The sequence below is a fragment of the Chiloscyllium plagiosum genome, unplaced genomic scaffold (assembly GCF_037043375.1).
Source record: "Chiloscyllium plagiosum isolate Xiang-an unplaced genomic scaffold, Cpla_swu_hap1 HiC_scaffold_27, whole genome shotgun sequence".
NCBI lineage: Eukaryota > Metazoa > Chordata > Chondrichthyes > Orectolobiformes > Hemiscylliidae > Chiloscyllium > Chiloscyllium plagiosum.
In genome coordinates, this window is record NW_028270165.1 from 2,589,833 (window position 1) to 2,596,478 (window position 6,646).

The window sequence follows — 6,646 nt, forward strand, 5'->3', positions numbered from 1 at the left end:
GAGTAAAGTGAGGGTCCATGGTATTCGAGTTGAGCTACTGGCATGGATTGAGGATAGGCTGCCTGAGAGAAGGCAGAGAGTTGAGATAAAAGGTTCTTTCTCGGAATGGCAGCTGGTGACAAGTGGTGTCCCGCAGGGCTCAGTGTTGGGGCTGCAGCTGTTCACTTTATATATTAATGATCTGGATAAAGGGACTGGGGGCATTCCCACGAAGTTCGGTGATGATACAAAGTTAGGCAGACAGGCAGGTAGTTCTGAGGAGGTGGGGAAGCTGCAGAAAGATTTGAACAGTTTAGGAGTGTGGTCCAGGAAATGGCTGATGAAATTCAATGTAAGCAAATGTGAGGTCTTGCACTTCGGAATAAAGAATAAGCATGGACTATTTTCTAATCATTGAGAAAATTCAAAACGCCAAAGTATAAAGGGATCTGGGACTGCTAGTCCAGGATTCTCTAAAGGTTGACTTGCGGGTTGAGTCCGTGCTTAAGAAAGCAAATATAATGTTGTCATTTATTTCAAGAGAGTTGGAATGTAAAAGCAGCGAAGTGCTACTGAGACTTTATAAAGCTCTGGTTAGGCTCCATTTAGAATACTGTGTCCAATTTTGGGCCCCACACCTCAGTAAGGACATAGTGGCACTGGAGCGTGCCCAGCGGAGATTCACACGATGGTCGCTGGTATCATAGGCCGAACAGACGATGAACAGCTGAGGATCCTGGAATTATATTCATTAGAGTTTAGAAGGTTGAGGGGAGATCTAATAGAAACTTACAAGATAGTAAAAGCGTGGATGTTTTTTTCCATTAGGCAGTTTGTTTTTCCATTAGGCAGGGAGACTAGGACCCATGGGCATAGCCTGAAAATTCGAGGGGGTCAATTTAGAATGGAAATGAAGAGACATTTCTTCAGCCAGAGAGTGGTGGGCCTGTGGAATTCATTGCCATGGAACGCAGTGGAGACCGGGTCATTAAATGTCTTCAAGGCAGACATTGATAAATTCTTGGTATCTCAATGGGGAGAGTATGGTAAATGGAGTTGAAATGCCAGTCAGCCATGATTAAATGGCGGAGTGGACTTATGACCTTACTTCCACTCCTGTGTCTTATGGTCTTAAGGAAGAGCTCTTTGCTATTCACTTTACCTCCACTCCTAATGACATTATAAATCTTCGTAAGGTCACCCCTCAACCCCCTACACTCCAATGAAGACAGTACCAACCTTTCCTTATAACTCAAACCCTCCAGTCCTGGCAACATCCTGGTAAATCTTTACGAAACCCTCTCGAATCGTATTCTTCCTATCACAGAGTCACCAAAACTGTACTCAGTACCCAAAATGTGGCCTCACCAACATCCTGTTCAACCTCAATGTGATGTCCCAACTTCTATACTCAATGGGGTGGACAGTGAAGGGAATGGTGCGAAATGCTTTCCTTTACCACCTGTCTACCAGTGATGCAACTTTCAAAAGAACTATATACCTGAACCCCCTAACTCCCCCCTCCCCCCCACCGCTGCCGCCAAAGTATCTCTGTTCTACAACACAACCCAGGGACCTACCATTAACTGTACATAGCAATGCTGAAAATTCCTGCATTCTTCACCTGAAGCCCACTGAAGACGTTACCCAGTAGGTAACGAAACATCTGGAAATGAACTTTGCAGCTCAGCAAGCAACCCTACATCCAAAACCTCAACCTGAGCTACAAATCTTCTCAAAACTCACTACGTCCAGCCGTTCCTTGTTTAGCAAAATGCAACCTCTCACTTTTATTCATACCTCTCTCATAGACACACACACACACACACTCACAGGCTTAAACTCCATCACACTCACACTTCAGTCTTATGCACGCACTCACACAAACTCACATACACACAAAACTCTATGGAGTGAATTTGTATTGGCAGAATTATATTTGCAATATTTTCAATTTTGCTCAAAAAGCACACAATCTGCAGGCAGTCAATCCATGCAATATTTTATAAATTCCAACTTTGGAAATAGAACCAGTCTGATTCAAGATTGGAATACTGACAGACTCGAACCTCACATCTTTAATGCATTGTTTGAGCTGAGATGTCACTTTTTTTTTTAATAAAACATTAAGTCATCTCGAGAACGTGACTTTAAAGATGTTCTGGGATTTACATATTAATGAACCAAAACCTGCAACCCATTCTAAAAGATGAAAGACATAACAACAATCTAGGTTTATTCAATATATCCTATCAGTCGCATGACACTGTGATCTTTTGCTATACAATCGGGGTATTATTCTCCGGCCAACAGCTACCCGCTGAAGGAGCAGCACTCTGAAAGCTAGTGCTTCCGAATAAACCTGTTGGATTATAACCTGGTGTTGTGTGATTTTTAACTTTATCTACCCCAGTCCAACACCAGCACCTCCACACCGTTTCCAGTGAACGCAGCCCACATCTCCCACTGCTGCCAGTAAACTATACAATGCTGATGAAACGGTGCAGTACCTGCACTTCTGAAAAATTTACAATTTCTAATGATACTAGGTACTCATTCACTGCTCCATCTGATACATGACATTGGAAACTTAGTGCAGGAGGCTGAAATGAAATGAGCAGCTTTAAAACAAAAACCTCTTGGAGCTCAAAGCCTTCAATGAGAGTCTGAGCCCGGCGAAAAGTTCAGGTAACCTTTATTGCGACCCAACGTTGTTACAGCTTCAAACCACCCCCCCTCCCCACCCCCGCAAAAAGGTGTAGAAAAAGTAGCTGCTTTTTAAATAGCTTAAGGTCAAAGCGTGCACCCCCAACCCACACCATCTCACCTTCTTTACTATGGTCACCACCGAGTTGTCAGTTTGTAATTGGATCCTTGGTACAGCCTTAACTGTAGGAAGTATTGCCTCACTCAGCAATTTCAACCCATACCCTGTAAACAAGTAAGTCTTTCCCCACTCAATAACTGGTGGCAGTGGTGGGCAATGAAGAGTCAATCATGCTGTTGTGGGTCTGGAGTTACGTGTCGGCCAGACCGGGTAAAGGATGCAGCTGGGACAACTGAGTGAATCCTTCCCCACAACAGCAGTTTCCTTCCCTAAAAAGGGATGTGAGTGAATCAGATGGGTGTTGTCCCCCAAACAATCATTTCTTCATGAGGTTCTGAACTCCAGATTTCTGACCGAAATCCAATTCCACCATCTGCCACGGCGGGATTCAAACCTGGCAGTCCCCGGAACTGGGTTGATAGTCCAGTCAATCAGGTAGTTGGCTATCCGTCCTTTAATCCCCCTGCGATGGCACATGGACTCGCTGGTGCCTCCGCAGATGGGAAGCGCAGGTAAAGCCCTTCTCACACGGAGAGTAGGTGAACTGCCTCTCCCCAGTGTACATCTGCCGGTGGGCCAGCAGGATGGAGGAATTGCTGAAGGCCTTCCCACACTCAGTGCAGAAGAACGGCCTCTCTCCGGTGTGCCCCTTCCTGTGGGCCAGCAGGGTGGAGGCCTGGTTAAAGCCCTTCCCACACTCGGGGCAGCTGAAGGGCCTCTCCCCTGAGTGGACCTGCTGGTGCCTCACCAGGTCAGAGGAATTGCTGAAGGCCTTCCCGCATTCGGGGCAGCTGAAGGGCCTCTCCCCAGTATGACTGCGCTGATGAGTGTCCAGGATAGAAGGGACACAGAAGCCTTTTCCGCAGACGCCACACTTCCACGGTTTCTGCACGGGGCGGGATCCATTGGGTTTCTCCATGGCCGAAGCTTCAGCTGCAGACAAACGCATGTACAGCCCCTGCCTGCCGTGAATTCCTCTTTCCAGGCCATATAATTGCTTCAGGCTCCATACTCAGTGTGCTGCAACATTAGGGTCTCTCATCCAGTCCCATTGATGCTGAAGACGTGCTCCAACAGGAACCAAAAGGCTTTGCTCCTTCTCACAGAATCACAAGTCAAAAATTGTTGCAGTCCTGATGGACTGAGTGACTGTCGGACATTGACGTCGAAGTGAGGACAGCAGAAGCTGGAGAGTCAGAGTTGAACAGTGCAGCGCTGGAAAAGTACAACAGGTCCGGCAGCATCCGAGGAGCAGGAAAGTTGATGTTTCGGGCATCAGCCTTTCATCTGTTGATTTTGAAACTTCCGTCTTCAGATCATCAAATGCTTTGTAAAAAGAGATTACAAAAGTCATGACTGTCAGTGCAAGGTAGAAATTCAGAACAAGCAATTCTACTTTCTGCAGAACATTCTTTTCTTTTGTTATTCCATATCTGAAAATTGAAAGCACCATCCCTCTCTCTCTCTCTCTCCCCCTCTGTTCTCACACCGCTCTAACTAATTCTCCTGAAGGTGTTGATTCAGGATCTTACAGGGGCAGAACTGCAAAAACTTCAAGACTGACATCTCTCTGAGTTTTGGATAACTCCACTGCTGAGAGTGAGCAGGTCTGATTTTGGGAAGCTCAAAAAATAGTGTCAGTTCAGGGTGAACCTGCAATGCAAGTTCTTGAGAAACAACCAGACATGAAGTGGTTAACATCCCTGGAAAGGAGAGAGCAAAATGAGACATCAAAGGCATTAACACCGACATCAGGGAGAAACTGAACATACAGATGTGGCAAGCCAGAGTCAGAGATATACAGCATGGAAACAGTCCGACTCGTCGATGCCAACCAGGTATTCTAAATTAATCAAGACCCATTTGCCACCATTTGGCCCATATCCCTCTCAATCCTTCCATTTTATAGTTCCATCCAGATGCCTTTCAAATGTCATAATTGCACATGCATCCACCATTTCCTCTGGCAGCTCATTCCTTACACACACCACTCTCAATGAAAGAGTGAATTTAGCACAGTGAATCCATCTTAGCCATAGTGCCCAGGGGTGTGTAGGTTAAGTTAGCACGGCCAATCCATGCTAACCTGCACATCCCTGGGCACTATGGGTAAATTCGCACATCCCTCGATGATATGGATAACTGAACACTGCCAATCCACCTGAACCCATCCAAAACAGAACACTATGGGTCATTTAACATGGGGAATCCACCCCAACCTGGACAAAGTTACATATAACATAATAAAAGGTTACAGTCCAACAAGTTTATTTCGAAGTACCGGCTTTCGGAGTGCTGCGTCTTATTCAGTTGGTTGTGGAGTACAAGATCAGAAGACACAGAATTTATGGAAAAACATTACAGTGTCCTGCCGCTGAAATTATATACTGAACAAACCTGGATTGTTAAGTCTTTCATCTTTTAGAATGGGTTGCAGGTATCAATAATTAGCAAGTCCCAGAACTTCCTGTCAGGCTCCTTCTCGAGATAACAAGGTTTTATAAGAAAAGGTGACATCTCAGCCCAGATAATGCATGAAAGGAGTGAGGTCAGAGTCTGTCTGTATCCCAATCTTGAGTCAGCCCGCTTCGATTTGCAAAGTGAAATTTACAAAATATTACATCTATTGGCTGCCTGCATTGACTGCCAGCACATTGTGCATTTAGAGTGATACAGTCATAGATGGACAGCATGGAAACAGACCCTTCAGTCCAACTCATCCATGACGACCAGATATCCCAAACCAATCAAGTCCCACCTGCCAGCAACTTGCCCATATCCCTCCAAACTCTTCCTATTCATATGCCCATCCAGACTAGCCTCCACCACTTCCTCTGGCGGCTCATTCCATACACATACCACTCCCTGAGTGAAGAAGTTGCCTCTTAGGTCCCTTTCACCCTAAACCTATGCCCTCTAGTTCTGGACTCCCCCACCCCAGGGGAAAGACTTTGTCCATTTATCCTATCAATGCCCCTCATGATTTTATCAATATCCGCAAGATCACCCCTTAGCCTCTGACGCTCCAGGGGAAACAGCCTTAGCCTATTCAACCTCTCCCTATAGCTCAAATCTTCCAATCCTAGCAACATACTTGTAAATCTTTTCTGAACCCTTTCAAGTTTCACAACATCTTTCTGATAGGAAGGAGACCAGAATTGCATGTAATATTCCAACAGTAGCCTAACCAATGTCCTGTGCAGCCGCAACATGACCTCCCAATTCCTGTACTCAATACTCTGACTATTAAAGGAAAGCAGACCAAATGCCTTCTTCACTATCCAATCACTATCCTATTCTTCACTACCTGCAACTCCACTTTCAAGGAGCTATGAAACTGCACTCCAAGACCTCTTTGTTCAGCAACACTCTCTAGGACCTTACCATTAAGTGTATAAGTACTGCTAAGATTTGCTTTCCCAAAATGCAGCACCTCACATTTATCTGAATTAAACTCCATCTGCCACTTCTCAGCCCATTGGCCCATCTGATCAAGATCTCATTGTCATATGAGATAACCTTCTTCGCTGTCCACTACACCTCCAATTTTAGTGTCATCAGCAAACTTATAGCTATACCTCTTATGCTCACATCCAAATCATTTATATAAATAATGAAAAGTAGTGGACCCAGCACAGATCCTTGTGGTACTCTACTGGTCACAGGCCTCCTGTCTGAAAAAACAACCCTCCACCACCACCTTCTACCTTTGAGCCAGTCCTGTATCCAAATCGCAAGTTCTCACTGTATTCCATGAGATCTAACCTTGCTCACCAGTCTCCCATGGGGAACCTTGTTGAACACCTTACTGAAGTCCATATAGATCACATGTATTCTCTG